We start from the raw sequence: 17,186 nt of genomic DNA, 5'->3' as shown, positions 1-17,186 counted from the left end.
AATGGCAGTATTGAGGGAGGCTAATCAACAAATCTGCATCAAAAAGACCTCTTTGAATTTCTAAGAGAAGCTTGCCTCCTGTTTCTCCAGTTCAGTGTCTAGATACCTTCCGTCCTGTCTCAGGAATGTAAGCAATATACTTCGACGGTTCACAAAAATCACAAAATATCCCTATCACATGTGGAGTCCCCCAGAGTTTCATACTTGCTTTTGTCATCCTTAACATTTAGGTGAAGCCGCTTTGTGCTCTACTCACAGATAGCAGCATCAAGATTCACCAATATGCTGATGATGCACAACTCTACTTGAAAGTCTCCTCTGCTTCAAACATCCAACGCCTCAAACACTGATTGCAAATCATCCAGACCTGGATGTCTGGTGCCTACCTGAAGCACAATCCAACCAAGACAGAATTCCTATTATTTGCAAAGAATAACAAACAAGACCCAATACAAACGTGGCTTAATGACATGATCCTTGATGGCTTTGAACCTCAAGTCTCACCAAATGGCAAATTATTTGGATTCACCCTGGACACCAACCTCTCCCTCAAGGAATGTAATGGCAAAAAACAAAGATGACCTGGTCCCAGCTCTTGCTTCAGAAGAATGAATAAATATTACTTTCAAAAAGCGACTTCAGAGCTGCTGTTCAAGCCCTTGTATTCTTGCATCCAGATGGTGGTAATGCCCTACTCCACGGCCTCCCAGACTCCACACTGGCATCCCTTAGGGGCATCCTATTTGCTGCAGCATGTCTTATCCAGGGTCTGAAGAAATATGATCACATCATCTCTACCTTGATGGAACTCTACTGGCTCCCCCTGCCAGTCCACACCATCTTCAAAACCAGCTGCATCGTTTACAAAGCCATCATAACCTGTACCCCCATTTATCTTGCAGATAAGCTCTCCATCTCTGGTGATTCTCAGCACACCCACAGCTAGGACACTAAGAAGTGCAATAAAGAAAAAACAAGACATCAGGCTTTTTCCATCAGTATGTACAGACATCAACCACATACCGGCATCCATCAGGACCACCCCAACACTGCTCCCATTTAGGAAAGAGTTGAAGACTCATCTGTTTAAAGAACACTATATCATAGCAAATTAACCTTCTATGACTCAGCTTCCTCTTCTATTACTCACTGACTTTAAGTTTGCCTTCGACCATGTACAGCACTACTCTGCCTTTTGGCTAGATTTGCACTATATAAATAACAGATACATACAGACTGGGAAAGAAACCCCACCTCCATTTTGTGAACATGCGCAGGAAAGGACCTTCCAAAATTGAACCCACAGGCCTCTCTCACTCTAGTACACTCAGAGAATATTGTGGGTAACACGCAAACCACACGAAGGCATACACAGATGCATGCTCTCAAGATATCATGGCTGGGATCCATGTTCACCTATAGCAGTTGAATTTTACATGCATTGCCCAGTAGGCCACCACTGCTGTGATTCAGATTAAAAGGACTGGGCACACTAATATTACTACACAAACATGGCATGCTCTCACCACCTTGATACAAGTGTGAACCTGTGACGAGGACAGTAATATGCTGTCCCCATGGAGTGTGCCCTTGAGATGCCCCTCCAGGACTAGGGCCATAATCACACCTCTGGTCTAGATCCGCCCCTTGATATAACACAAAATGACTGGGCCACCTTGAAGGGTGTTATGAGGGACCTTTAAGTCTCCTGTATCTTATAAATATTCATTGGCCTTAGGCTGAATAGGGGGCCCCCTTGATGTGTTTTCGACTTTTTGCACATCCTAGATTAGCATGAGCCTGGGGCCAAAATCCTTAAACCAGGATGCCATGTACTCATACCTGGGCATTCAGGGTAGGAGTCATGAGTATACACCATGCAGTGGGCATTCCCTTATTAACTTCACTCATGTTAAAAAGCATTCATGCTAGGCATTTGTGCTACAATGTTGCTACCACCAGGACCCTGCTTTTTGGACGTGTGGCTTACTTTAGCAGAACAGTAACTTCCTTGAGAGTTTGAAGAAGCACAGTTATAATACAGAGAAGGATTCTGTAAGACAGGTCATGCTGGCAACTAAACTTGGAGCAATTGATTGAGCATGTGGCCTTCACAGTTTAAGTCTTTGAGTAAAGCATGCAATTTTTGAAGTTTGGGTTTTTCCATGACGGAATCAGAAGTCTCCAGTTTCAGGATTATCATTCCTTATGCTATGTATGTATCAATGTGCATGAAAGGTACAAGTGGTATTTAGTAAGTGATGCATTTGTTGTTTTGAATAGGTCTCAATGAATATTAAGTAATGTTACTTTTCAGTTGCACAAGAGACAAGTTTGATTTTAGCCAATAAGTATAAGAAGGAGCAAATTATGAAGTCTGAGATAGTTATTTTGCTTTTATAGAAGCAGGATTGGTGAGTTATCCTTGAGTTTCAGGAAGTCAGCTTCATATGAAGAATACAGATAGTTGGTTACACAGATATATCTTTAAGGTACCTCCTTTCAATGTTATGGGTAGATGTTAAGGAACATTTACAGTACATTTACAGTATATTATTACGCTGTCTTTTGTTGTTTTTATATAGAGTTTTGACCTATAAATGTCAGATCACAGCCAAGTGATGCTATCCATTGACTCTCGTTTTATATCTTATACTATTGCCCTTTCCCTGCCTTTACTACTGTCCAATATATTATATTATATGTGGTTAGAGGCGGTAGCAGTGTGGAGCAGAAGTGCGCATGTCTCCTGCTAGATCCAGAGTACAAGGTAGTACTTTCTGACAATTCTTTCAGAGTGACAGGTCTCCATTGGGAATGGCCTTATACAGCACATCAAAAAGTCAAATCTAAACCACGTTTCTTTAATAAACAGAAGGTCCAACTATAGTCACTTAGCGGGTCCTATTTGTAAATTCTATTCTTCCTTACCAATCTAGCATCAATCATAGAGAGATGTTTTTGGGGGGACTTGAATGTATTTTGTCCAAACTGACTTGGACCATGACGATTCTTGTACTTAGTGGAGGTGCCACAGGAGATGGCAGCATGAAGACTGATTCCAGTTCTTCCAGCCAATTGAGCTGATAACTCCAGAAGTGGTTCTCGTGCTTGCTCTATGGTTTCACAAGGTTTTTCTCTGAGGACTGTTGTGGCTGATATGTACCACTGTTGGTGCCACAGAAGATCCTTCCATCACTGTCTGAAAGTCTCACCTCTGAGGTTTCTTAGGGATAGACTGCTGTGCTGTAGTGTCCATGTCAGACGCAGTATTAAATTAGCAGCCATACGTCAGTTCATCTGGTAAGGATGTGAGCATAGCATGTCAAAAGGTGGGAATGGTGGAAATATTAGGGAGGAGCTGTTAGGGCGGAAATAACAGTATGATAAGTTAGTTTTTAATTTGGGTTGCTACTGGAGGAGGAGATCAGGAAAGACCTTGGATGGTAATGTGTGAATTTCATCTGAAGACGCAGGTCAGACCAGGAAAGTTGATAAGAGGTTTTTGGTTCATCGTTCTTTGCACGATTTTTCTATGTGGCTACCCTTCAGATATCCTCAGAATCCCAGTACCAGATCAGTGAGGCCCACTCTGAATGATGTGTTGTTAATAAAGGCTAAGAACCCACAGAGATAACTTCAGAAGCAGAGAATTCACAGAAGTATTTCTGCAACCCACTCAGAGGTGCACAGTGCTTCTGCCCCAGACACAGGCCGACAACCCGCATTAAAATGTCTCTGAGGACCATCTACAAGTGGCACTGTTGCAACCCAAATGATAATGTCAAAATCAAGTTAGTAAATGTGTGAGAACCTCCAAAAACTATGGTGAAGCTACTACCCAAAAAAACCTTAGCAGTCACAGAAACCACAGTTTGGGTGCCTGTGAGGCTTATCCAGGAACATTAAGATATCTGCAAGGTCCACTACAGAGTGTCAGGAGTGTTAACCTATAGATAAGTTTGTAGCCACTCAACCTACAGTGGTAGGTTGGTGAGGGACACCCAAGAGTAATGTAGCACAAAAGAAAACATACCTGCTAGTACCCGGCTTGTCTCTAAAGCCCATTAGCCACAGCATCTCCATTTCTCATCTAGAGAGGCTCAGTAGGGTGCATGCAAATCTGAAGAAAGTCATTCCATCATGGTGCGCTAGCTCACTGTCCACACAGGGCAATCCCCCCAAAAAGTTACTTACCTGTAATTCTAGTTTTCTTCTGGGGAATCCTCGCCAAATGTATAAGTACTGAATTGCCCTGTTCACATGCAGGATCCCAGAGCCCTTTAACAAATATATATATATATAAACATGAACATATGTTCACTTACACAAACCATTCAGTTGAAAATGCGCTTAAAATAGCAAAACATTTTTGGAGCCTATCAACAGGTTAAAAGTGGCCAAATGTCATTTCTTTTTCATTAAAAAAAGAAAATAATTATACTACATAGTCACTGCTCTAGTAGTATGTGAATAAAAACATATTTCACAAACCTCTTTTGTATCAATGAACAATCCTACCAGAGAAAAATTATGATCCCCTCCATCAGCCTCGATATTTGGGCAAGAGGAATGGCCAATGCTGTTCCCACACCATCAGAGATCTGTGGCCATAAGCCAAGCATGAAGCAGGGGGATCAACTATTACTCATCCTCCACTGTGGACACCTTGCCCCATCGTACCTCATGATCGAGGCCCTTGTTGGACCTGAGACTCGTCAGGTAGCGTTTCCCTAAACATTTTGCTTTTTCCGCCTGAGTTTCGCTGATTTTCTTGTGTTGCCTCCGGGCTTTGGGCACCCTTATGCTCTAAGAGTCTTGTGTGCCATGGTGCTTTGCTCTGGTGGACACCAGGGGTCGGGGGAGCACATCTGAGCCCCAGAAATGTTGCCTGCATCTAAGGCATGTGGTGCCTGTACCTCAGGAACCCTGTTACTCATAAGCGTCTAGTTGGCAGTGAGCAGATTCACCGGTTGTCAGCAGCAGACTGGACTACGGCAACGCACTCTACGCAGGAATCCCAGCCAAACACCTACGACGACTACAACGCATCCAAAATGCGTCTGCCCCACTGATCGTCAACGTCCCCCACCGCAGCCACATCACCTCCCACCTGAGAGACCTACACTGGCTCCCCGTCGACAAGAGGATCACCTTCAAGCTCCTCACCCATGCACACAAAGTACAACGCCGGACCAGTCTACCTGAACAGCAGACTCAGCTTCTACACCCCCACCCGCCAGCTCCGCTCTGCCAGCCTTGCCCTCGCTCCTGTTCCCAGCATAAAAATTAACAACCTCCGGTGGCAGATCCTTCTCCTACCTCGCCGCCAAGACCTGGAACACCCTCCCTACCCATCTACGGCAGACCCAAGACCTACTCGCCTTCAGAAGACTCCTCAAGACCTGGCTCTTCGAGCAGTAGCGGCACCCCCTCCCCTCAGCGCCTTGAGACCCTCACAGGTAATAGCTCACTTTACAAGTACTCTGATTCATTGGTTGGTTGTGGGACCCCACTTGGCCCATTTCATAGATCATACTGCATCTCTCTCATGCGAAAAACCGACTGCATGCTCATTGCGTGCAGTGTCCGGTTCACAGGGTGCAACCCTCAGAGGTGGGGTTTAACCCGTAGTAGTGCCTCATTCTACCTTATGTGGCTCTGCTGAACTTGTGTCTGTGTGTGTGCCCAGACTGGTCTAATGCAACCTGTATCACCATGCACCGGACCTTGTGCCTCATTTTCAGGGAGGTACGGAATTTGCAGCTCCTCATTGTATGTGACGGAATTACCTGGTGCAACCCATCTCAACGGGCACTGGTCATTGTGCCTTACTTCCAGGGATATACAGAATTTGTGTTGGAGACCTGAATTTTCTGGTGCGACCCATATCAACGCACAACAGACGCTGAGCCCGGATTGCCGGGGCAAGACCCTGATCAATGTGTACCTGTTGGGGTGCCTCCTCCTATTGAGAAGCTCTCCTGTATAACTCCCCATTCATCAGTTGTTGCCTATATACCCTCATTTTGGCGGACCACCTGCCCTCTCCACACCTGGTCCCTCCCAAAGACATCTTGACGCCAAGTAATGACAAGAGAAATTGACTGGGTTGAAGGGACGCTTCTGAGACAGTTCGGAACAGGTCAATCAATCAATCAATCAATCAAGACATTTGTATAGCGCGCTACTCACCCGGAGGGTCTCAAGGCGCTTGGGGGGGGGGGCGGAGTCCGCTACTGCTCGAACAGCCAGGTCTTGAGTTGCTTCCTGAAGGAGAGGAGGTCTTGGGTCAGGCGGAGGTGGATGGGGAGGGAATTCCACGTCTTGGCCGCCAGGTAGGAGAAGGATCTTCCTCCCGTTGTGGCTCTTCGGATGCGGGGAACGGCGGCGAGGGCGTGGCTGGCCGATCGTAGCTGGCGGGTTGGAGTGTAGAAGGTCAGGCGGTCGTTGAGGTATCTGGGGCCTTGGTTGTGGAGAGATTTGTGTGCGTGAGTGAGGAGTCGGAAAGTGATTCTCTTGCCGATGGGGAACCAGTACAGGTCTCTCAGGTGTCCGGAGATGTGGCTGTGTCGGGGGATGTCCAGGATGAGTCGTGCTGAGGCGTTCTGAATGCGCTGGAGTCTTTTCTGAAGTTTGGCTGTGGTTCCGGCGTAGAGGGAGTTCCCGTAGTCCAGTCGGCTGGTGACGAGCGCCTGGGTGACCGTCTTCCTGGTTTCGGTGGGGATCCACCGGAAGATCTTCTGTAGCATGCGTAGGATGTTGAAGCAAGACGAGGAGACGGTGTTGACTTGTCTGGTCATCGAGAGGGAGGAGTCCAGGATGAAGCCCAGGCTGCGTGCGTGGTCCGTTGGTTTGGGTGCGCTGCCCAGGGCAGGGGGCCACCAGGAGTCGTCCCAGGCGGAGGATGATGATCCCAGGATGAGGACTTCCGTCCTATCTGAGTTCAGTTTCAGGCGGATGTTCATCATCCACTCGGCTACGTCTTTCATCCCTTCGTGTAGGTTGGTTCTGGCTGTTGCTGGGTCGTTGTTAAGGGAGAGGATCAGCTGGGTGTCGTCGGCGTAGGAGATGATGTTGAGGTTGTGTTGGCGTGCGATGGCCGCGAGGGGGCTCATGTAGATGTTGAACAGCGTGGGGCTGAGCGATGATCCTTGTGGTAGGCTGCAGATGACTTCAGTGGCCTCTGATCTGAACGGGGGGAGGCGGACTCTCTGGGTTCTTCCGGCGAGGAAGGAGATGATCCACTCCAGTGACTTCTCCTGGATTCCGATGTTGCTGAGGCGCTGCACTAGAGTGCGGTGGCAGACTGTGTCGAACGCCGCGGAGAGGTCCAGGAGGATGAGTGCCGCTGTTTCCCCATTGTCGAGCAGGGCTCGGATGTCGTCTGTGGCTGCGATGAGGGCAGTCTCGGTGCTGTGGTTGGCTCTGAAACCGGACTGCGAGTGGTCGAGGGATCCATTCGTCTCAAGGAAGGCGGCCAGCTGTCTGTTGACGGTCTTCTCGATGACTTTGGCAGGAAAAGGAAGGAGCGAGATGGGGCGGTAGTTTTTGAGGTCGGTGGGGTCCGCTGATGGTTTCTTCAGTAGGGCACTGAGTTCGGCGTGCTTCCAGCTCTCTGGGAAGGTGGCGGTGTCGAAGGAGGCGTTGATGATGTCCCGGAGATGGGGTGCGATGATGGAGTCGGCCTTGTTGAAGACGTGGTGAGGGCAGGGGTCGGTTGATGATCCGGCGTGGATGGATTTCATTGTGCGGATGGTGTCTTCGGTGTTGATCGGGGTCCAGGCACGAAGGGTGGTGGTGGGGGGCGTTGGTGTGGTCGTAGGGTGCATCGGCTGTGTGCTGAAACTGTTGTGTATATCTGCGATCTTGCTGTGGAAGAACGAGGCGAGCGAGTTGCAGAGGTCTTGCGATGGGGTGATGTTGTTGTTTCCGGCGCTAGGGTTCGAGAGCTCTTTGACGATGTTGAAGAGTTCCTTGCTGTTGTGGGCGTTGTTGTCTAGTCGTTCCTTGAATGCGGTTTTCTTGGTGGTGTGGTCAAGAGACTGCCTGACTCCATCGTGTTTTCAGACCTGTTGGTGAACTTTCCTAGTGGCTGCTAAAACTCCCCTTGTTTACTTCTGACTCCTAATTTAAACTTGCTACATATCCTACCTGTTTCCAGAGGACACTGACTAAGTGTGACTTTGGCCGTGTACGGCCTGGTATCCGGGAGGCGGGCTGGTTATCTTCCATCTGGGGGTATAGGACAATCGGGGGGAACCAGAGGGTTGAGGGAGGCTAGGACCACGGATGCTGCAGGGCATTATCCATTGACCTCCTGGGTACTAGTGGCACCGCATTAGGGTGCTGAGAGCATATGTGTGCAAGAGTGTTCCGTACGGACTGGCTGATACCTGTCACACCGTACAGCGGTGCAGAGTGAGTGTGTGTGAGTTGGAGTGATTGTCTTCGGACAACTTGTGATTCATGACACTGGCTGGTGGTGCCACTGGAAACATTTATTTCATGGCAAAAGCAGAATACATTTGACATTGGGTTTACCCACGTGGCTCTGGCTGCGGTGCTGCAAAGATTGTTCTAATTTCATGTATGTACATATCGTTGTGACCCGAGGTGTACCCTATAACTGTGCGGGACTGTCTTATCAGGATTGCTAGGGTGGGCCTGGGGAGGATAGTGTCTTGTATTGCATAAGGGTGCTCTCTCTATTGAAGATTTAGATTAGGAATTGTCCACAGTGTGCATACTATCAATATCATAATGAAACGAGTGGGACTAGTACTGCTAGTAATATTTCCCAAATGTGATTTATGCCCAAAGATATATGATGTTCATGTTATAAGGATTGAATATGTGTGTTGAATATAAACGCTATTTACAAGCATCCTGTGTGAAGTCCTTTTTGTAACGCTCAGTGTATTTATCGCAAGTGACTGCTGTGTCTTTGCTTCACACATTACCTTGGGGGAAATCCTGACCGCTCAGTGCCAAGGTACCCAAAGGTGAGCACAGGTTGTACAGTAAGGTTAATCACCCATCCTTGTTGGGAGCCGTAGGTTTTGCCTGGATGGTCACATCCCTTCAGCCAACCTGAAAGTGCTCGTTCCAACAGCTCTCATTTAGGCTTTGGTGAAACGAGGTGGAGAACCTGTCCGTCTTATTACACTTGCATTGCAACCTATGGCACTTGTAATATGACAGATAGGATATCTACCACATTTATGATGGAGTACCTCATCCTCCAAAATCGAAGATTCTTTCTTCTAAGCAAAAGACAAAAAAGGAAGAAGGGTACTGGGATTGTCTTATAAATAGTTTGGAAAGGGCAAAATGTTGAAGCCAGATTAATATCTCACACGGGTAATTAGGTTGTTACTTCTTGAGTGTGTGCCTATTCCTGTTATACAGTGGTAACAGGTTTTTAAAAAAAATATGTTTATTGACATTTTCACAGCAATAACAGCAAATTAAGACAGCGGTATAAAACATTGGCTTGGGTCTATACACATCATCTAGTAGTAGGATTTCTGTCACCCTATATCGCAGTTATACATTGCAAGAGAAATAAGACATGCAACAACTAACACTGTAGGCACTGAAGTGACTTAATTTGTAAAGTGTAATAGGCCCATGCTTAGCCCATTGAAGTCTAAATGTAGAGGCGTGAAAGGGGGATATGACGGTCAAAGACAAAATAAGTGGGGGAAGGTGGTCTGTCTATGTGTCAGGGTACAGTCGTCAGTCGTGGACGTCATCTGTGGGACGGTGCCAGCACGATCTGGGGTCTTCCGCGTGGGTCCCCTGGTCACGAAAAGGGACCAAATATTTTTGGGGGCAATAGTTCACTGTAGTGTTCTGTTTGGGTGCAACAGTACCACATTTCTCTAGTCAACTGTGTTAGTGTAGGTGTCGGACCACATAGCCAACAGAGGGCAACACATCTCTTAGCCAAGAGGAAAGTCATGCCCACCAGCCATCTGTGTTCTTTAGGGAGGGGTTTGGAGTAGCCCAGTATAGCTAGTAGCGTGTCCTGAGATAGCGTCATATCCGTGATGCAGGTTAACCTCAGCGTAGACCTTCCCCCAAAAGGTGGCAATCCCCGGGCAATCCCATGCCACCTGGAAGAAATCGGCAACTAATGTCCCGCATCTTTCACATTGTGGACTCTCGCGGAGTCCATACCAATGTAAGCGTTCTGGCGTATAATACACCCTGTTTCGAAATTTGAAGTGGACCAGTCTATGCCGTCCATTGAGAGATGTTCGTTTGGTGCTCAAGCAACAGTACAGCCATTTGTCGTCCGACATTTCAACTTAGAGGTCCCGCTGCCACGCCAGCAGTGGCTTGGTATATTCACCACCCCTCATAGAGAGCGCTATGCAATACAGCCTCGTCACCAATTTGGATGGTGACTTAGCATTAATAATAGCGGTCATTGCTGTGACCTCCGGTGGTTCTGTCATGTCGTCTCCGAGCAGTCCCCTGAGTGCATGTCTCACCTTGTGGAACTGGTATTTCCCCATAGTCAAGTGCTTCTCTTACCCCTCAGTGACATCCCCCCAAGAGCGGGCGGTACCATTTGTGAAGAGGTTCTCCAGTGTATTTATCTTGAGCGATCTCAGCGCTACATTGAACCCCCTGTCTTTGCATGGTGCCAGCCAGTGGCACCAATCGAGGCGAGCCAGTGGGGCATACAGTAAATTCCCAGCTAGGGCATCCAGCAGGTAATGCCACGCATGTGACCGAATTTAGAGAATCTAATGTGCCAGTATGTCTATCTCGAAGTGAGAATAGTAGAGCTGGTAAGGGTCTGGGGTCAGCAACAATGGTTTCAATCCATATATGCGAAACGTCAGGAGATACGTGTATCCAGTGGTATGCGTGAGAGCATTGAGACCACCCTATAGTATAGATCAAAATCGGGAGCGCCTAGGCCTCTCATCGTGTATGGCAGCGTCAGTATTTTTCAGGTCACCCGCGGCTGTTTACCCACCCATGCCAGGTGAACCATCAGCGAGTGCAGGCATTGAAAAAAAGTTTTAGACAGAACCATGGGAATGTTTGTAAAGAGGAAAAGAAAGCCGGGTAGGACAATCATTTTCATTAGTGACACCCCGCCCATCAATGACAATGTTAGGCCAATTCATCTGTCAATATCATCCTCCAGTTTGCAGATGGCAACTCCGTAATTCTCCTGTAGGACTACCTCTGAGTCAGTAGGCAGTCGGACTTCCAAGTAACGCACTGCATCTGTGGTCCATTGTGGAGGATATTCCGGGTCCAAGCGTACCATGGCCGAAGTAAGGGGAAACATGGTGGACTTGCTCCAGTTAACTTTAATGCCCGAAAGGGAGCCAAACAGGACCACTTCGCGTAGGACCGGGGAGAGGTTGGTCTCGGGCTCCCTAACGTAGAGGAGGGTGTCATCTGCATACGTAGATAGATTAGTCGGTAGTTCGGAAACCCTATGCCCCTCCGCCCACGATATTCCCATAGGGCGCAGGCTAGTGATTCTGCCGTCAGGGCGTAAAGTATGGGGGATAGGGGACATCCCTCTTGCGTACCCCTGCAAATTCGTATAGAGTCTGTGACCAGAGATCCGATCCGGATACGGGCGGAATACCATGTCGCAAGGAGTTGAAGGAAGACCGCCCCAACTCCCATTCCGTCAAGGACCTGTCGCATGAAAGCCCACTCGACAGAGTCGAAGGCCGTTTCCATGTCCAAGAAGACCGCTATTGCAAGGACCTCCGGGCGGGTATGCTGCATGGCGGCAAATACCGTCCACAGGTTATAGGTTAAGTTCCTACTAGGAACGAAGCCAGCCTGTTCTGGAGCTACCAGAGAGGTGACAAGTGGGCTAAGACGGTTGGCTAGCAGCTTCGCAAAGATTTTCGCGTCAGCATTCATAAGAGATAAAGGCCTATATGAGGCGCATTCTCCTGGGGGTTTCCCTGGCTTAAGTATGGCAACCAGAATCGCCTCTCGCATAGTTGGGGGCATGGTTCCAGAAGTACATATATCCTCAAACAGTGTGAGTAGGTGCGGGAGCAAGAGGCCCTGGAATGCCTTATAAAAGGCTACAGTGAGGCCATCACTACACGGCGAAAGTGCCCAAACTATTTCTTCACGCTCTATCGGACGCATCAGAAATTCAAAGTGCAGGTTAGACAGCCATGGTAATTCAATATGGGTCAAGTAGTCGAGAATGCGTTCCTCCGGGGCGGGTCCACAAGAGGAATAAAGTGCTGCATAATATTCCCAGAACTTCTCCGCCACCTGAGTCTCAGTGAGCGGGGGTCCCCAGGTTGCAATCTAATATCTGGGACCGCATTTCTATCCCGGCGCTGTTTAAGATCTGCGCAAGAACCGTCCCCGGACGCTCTCCCTAGCCATAGAACCTGGCGGTAGCATACTTCCCGAGATGTTTTATTTCCACATCAGCTTCCTCGTGATATTCACGGAGTGTCTGTGCTAGTTCACGATTAAGATCTTCATTCTGGTCTGTCACTCGCGAGGACTCCAGCTCCTTTAATTTACGCTCCAGGGTCTCTAGTCTTTCACGGATCGACTTAAGAACCCCAGCGTGTTTGGAGATAGTGATCCCCCTGATATATGCCTTAAATGCCTCCCAAACAGTCTGGAAGGAGTTTACAGATTCCATGTTTGCTTCAAAGAACGTCTCGATGGACATAGCTAATTCCTCCTTAAAAACAGTATCAAGTAGGGAATGAATGAATGAATGAATGAATGAATGAATGAATGAATGAATGAATAAATGTTGGATTTATAGAGCGCATGGTTACCCTGGGGCGTTCCAGCGCTGTACAACAGGCGAACCCGTCCTGGCTTTCCCTGTGAGATGGTCCCTTTACTGGGCATCCCCAAGGTGCAGCCAGGCATCCCCGGCGGTGATGGGGCCGGAGTGGAGATTAAGCAAGCTATTGCCCAGAGTTGCAGCTTGGGACCCCATGGTTAGAGTGGCACCAAGGCGAGATGTATTTGGCCTTCTGACATTGGTCCTGCACCCGGCCGCATCGGGAATGGAACCCTGGTCCCGGGCCGACCCCTGCCTCCGGGTCTGCCGCCTCTAACCATTGAGCCACACTTCTCCACAGGGCTGGAAGCGCCACATAAATGGGGGGATTCATTTCCTAGGAGAGGCAAGTGTGAGCAGCAGTGGAGAATGATCAGAGTAGGTGTGGGGAAGAATCGTACAAGCGCGAACATGTTGAAGTAGTTGCCGGGAGGCGAACCAGTAATCTATTCCCGTGTGGATATTGTGTGGTGCATAGTAGTGTGTGTAGCCACCTTGGTGTGGGTACCTGTGTCGCCATACGTCGCATAAGTCAAACCGCAGCAGCGACGTCTCCACCACTCTAGCTGAAGCGGGAAGGCATCTATCTGGGCCGTCTGACCTGTCTCTATCAGGGTGTCTGGTAAAATTAAAGTCGCCTCCCCACAGAGCGTGGTCATGAGCATATGGTTGAATCCTCGCCGTCAGGCTGGCATAGAAATCCGGATGATCATAGTTAGCACCATAAACATTTAATAGGGAAAGTTTTAGCCCCTTCCCACAGCATTTGGGGAGAACAAATCTACCCTCCCTATCCGTCTCAAAGGGTGTCAATGTTATAGATGCCTTCGGATTCACCCACGTCATGACCCCCCTAGCGTGCGAAGTAAAGCCTGCAGTGCGAATATTGCCCAATAAACCTTTAGAGCGCAAAATAGGGCTGTCCTGGTGAAGATGATTCTCCTGAAGAAGGGCAATATCTACGTTATTTCTGTAGAGATAGCTTAAAATTTTGCGGACTTTACAGTGGTCATTAAGACCGCGCAAGTTCCAGGTCAGTAGGACAAGCGAGTCAAGAGTGCCTTCAGGTGCAGCCACCGGTGCGTCAGGCATAGGGAACTATGCAGTTAAGGGATGACAAGAAGGTGTGTGTCAGGACCGCGCCATGCCTAAGCTGAACAACATAAGTGAATATAACAAAGGATACATCCAAAAACATTCCCAACATGTGCCCCTCCCTTGCTCGTGTAGGAACGGATGCGTGATGACATACTCTATGGGATAGTACTTCAACCATACAACAGCATGCATATACAATCAGCAGCAAGGAGAAGAACATAGTTCCACGAGTCAAACCCCTCCCAGTACCCTCCCATGCCTGCCCAACCCCAACTTGGCTGCGGTGCCTACCCCCCTCCCAAATAGAAGAAAACCATTCCACAAGTATTTACCCCCCCACCCACGCCTTGCAAACCCCAACACTGCAAAGGCAAGCTACAACCCACCCGAATATCACAATAAGACAACCCAAAAGATAAGTAAGCCCACCCGCAACCCCTTGAGAACTACAACCAATTGTAAGCTGATCAGTGGTTAACGCAGTGGGGCGGATGTTGCTCAGCTACACAAACTGAACCAACCCACCATTCAAACACCGCTTGCAAGTAACAAACCCACTGTGATCTCAAAGAGGCAAACATAAAGAGATAGCGGATAACCAGATCAACTTTGCCCAGGAGGGCGCAGGCCAACAGTACGAGAACTGTCATTGTGGGGTAATAAGGTAACCCGGCCACTCACATCGGGAAGCCATGAAGGCAAAAAAAGACAAGACCCCGCAAGGGGGAGGAAATTCAGCGCATCAGCAGCGCATTACTAAGAACCCCTTTCGCATAGCAAGGCCAACATCGGAAAAGCAGGAAACAAATTAACATATGGGAACACCATAAACAGTATTACAGGGAGGCATATATAGAACTCAAAAAGGATACCACAATTCACTCAGTCATTATCATCCAGGCACCCAGTAGCGGCATTCTGTGAGGAAGAGGCCTGTTGACTGCTCGAATGTTTGTTAGCTTTTTCCCATTCAGGTTAAGGCCTTTTGCAGGGATTGTGGTTCAGAGTAAATCCTGGGCTTCCCGTCAAAGAGGACCCTCAGGCATGCTGGATATAGCATGGCATATTCAATGTGGTGGTCCCGCAGTTTGCGTTTCAGTGTAGTGAACTGCTGCCGTACCTCCTGCACTTTCAGGGTGAAGTCAGGGAATAGGGAAATGTCTGATCCCTCATACTATTTTTCTTCTGATGCTCAGACTAACATCGGAAGAAAAAGAAAACCCGGTAAAAACATGGGAACATCTATGTAAAGCAGTAACAAGAAATACCCCAATTATAAATCAGCATTCGAGAAGAATCAATACTGGGAAAAAGCCTTAGTATAACATCACCTTGAGAGAGGAAAAAAGAAAAATCGCACGAGAAGTTCGCAAACAGGTATTATTGATAAAAAGTGGAATAAAACCAGGTAAGTTAAAATTGAAAGTCATGCGGAAAAGATATAAGATGAGTTTGAGTAGCACTAAAACATCGTACCAAGAGGAAATGTGGACAAAATTACTAATTGCCGGGAAACACAATAATGCCAGAACATTTTGGGGTATTATTAATAAACTGACAAAGGGGAATACCCTAAGACAGGAGGCAGGCATTGGAGAAAGCAAGTGGACTCAGCATGTTAAAAACATGTTTATCGATAAGATGGATGGTCAAAACTGGCCCTGTAATGCAGAGTGCAAATCCTGCATTAGAAATTCCGAACATGCGGAAACTATCTTAAGAACAGGACATAATCCACCAGAAGTAAGTCTGAAGCTAACTTTGGGTTGTGGAATTGGGGACAAAGGGAAACTTGAAAACATACTTGTTAGTAAATCAGAAAAATTAGTAAACACCATGCCTCATACCCTAGTAACAACAGATCAGCTGAAAGCTATATTAAACCACCTGAAAAAAGAGGGTGCAGCGGGTCCTAACGGGCTTCCAAACTCTATCTTCAAACATTCGCCTGAATTCTGGGCAGAATATTTAACACCATTCTTTAATTCAATTTACAACCAGAATATACTGCCAAGATCCTGGAACGGGAGTATAATTCACCCCATTTTCAAACAAGGTGACCATAATGAGCCAGAAAACTATAGGCTGATTTCGCTGATGGATGTTGAGGCAAAATTATATGGGTCATGCTTACTATCACTTCTCCAAGGCTGGATGGAAGACACGAATATAATACCCATGTTCCAAACTGGCTTCCGGCCAAAGACCGGCACAATAACAAACTTGATAACCCTGGCTCTCCTGAAGGAAAAAGCTGAAAAAAGGAAGACGAGACTGTATGCTTGCTTTATAGACCTGCGAGCAGCCTTTGACAGAGTGAACAGAACCCGTCTATGGGAAAAATTAAGATCATGGGGCATCCAGAAGAAGCTTCTGGAGGCTATTATTGGCTTGTATAGTAACACCTGGGCTCAAGTAAAATTGGGAGACGGTTGCAGCGTAACGGCCAAAATTAGAACACAACAGGGCTTAAAACAAGGCTGTGTACTGGCCCCAAGTTTATTCAACCTTTACATGGCAAACATTGTCAGTCACATGGAGGTCGGGGAATGTCATCCACCATATTTGTCAAAAATTCCTATCCCCTTCCTGCAGTATGCGGATGACATTGTCGTTCTGAGTCAAACGCCAATAGGCTTGCAAAGGTCGATCAACAACTTGGTAACCTATTTGGAACACGAATGTCTGGAACTGAATAAAGACAAAACCAAAGTGGTCTGCATTGTGGATCCAAAAAAACCAAATTTTAAATGGTACGCAAATAGTATCCCAATAAAGGAGGAAACATCATACAAGTACCTAGGTCTGAAGTTGGGACGAGGACAAACGAACAAAGAACACAAAATCGATCTAAAAGCTAAAGCACAGTCCCTGATCTACGCATACCGGCACTACAAAAAAAACGAAGTTGTCCAAATTATACACACCTGTTGAAAGTGATAAAAGCACAAACCCTACCCACCTTGTCATACGCATTGGCCACCTGGTGTGGCAAGGAAGCAGGGCTGTTAAACAGCTTACAAACAAAGGTATACAAGGCAGTCCTAAACCTCCCAAAATCGTCAGCACCGGCGCAGGTTCGTCTAGAATTCGGTCTTCTGAATCAGAAGTTCCGCAGTATGGGAACCTTTGTGAAACTCTGTCATAAAATATGAATGTCAGAAGACGGCTCAATGGACAACCTGTGCTGGAAAGAAATCGATACCCAGCAGAAACTGCACGTGCCGAACAGTTTGGGAGGTTTCCTGTCCCAATCTCTGAACTGTAT

At 47.5% G+C, this 17,186-nt stretch overlaps 1 protein-coding gene across 1 annotated transcript in view; it reads left to right on the top strand.

Moving 5' to 3' along the window:
* Positions 1 to 17,186, top strand: part of LOC147667169 (integrin beta-7-like) — a gene marked incomplete at its 3' end in the record, with an annotated part of 287,301 nt that overhangs the window by 126,386 nt on the left and 143,729 nt on the right. The window lies entirely within an intron of this gene.

This window comes from Lissotriton vulgaris, unplaced genomic scaffold (genome assembly GCF_964263255.1).
Source record: "Lissotriton vulgaris unplaced genomic scaffold, aLisVul1.2 SCAFFOLD_2338, whole genome shotgun sequence".
NCBI classification, from domain to species: Eukaryota; Metazoa; Chordata; class Amphibia; order Caudata; family Salamandridae; genus Lissotriton; species Lissotriton vulgaris.
The sequence above is the reverse complement of the archived record's forward strand: the minus strand, read 5'-3'. Positions and strand labels throughout refer to the sequence as shown.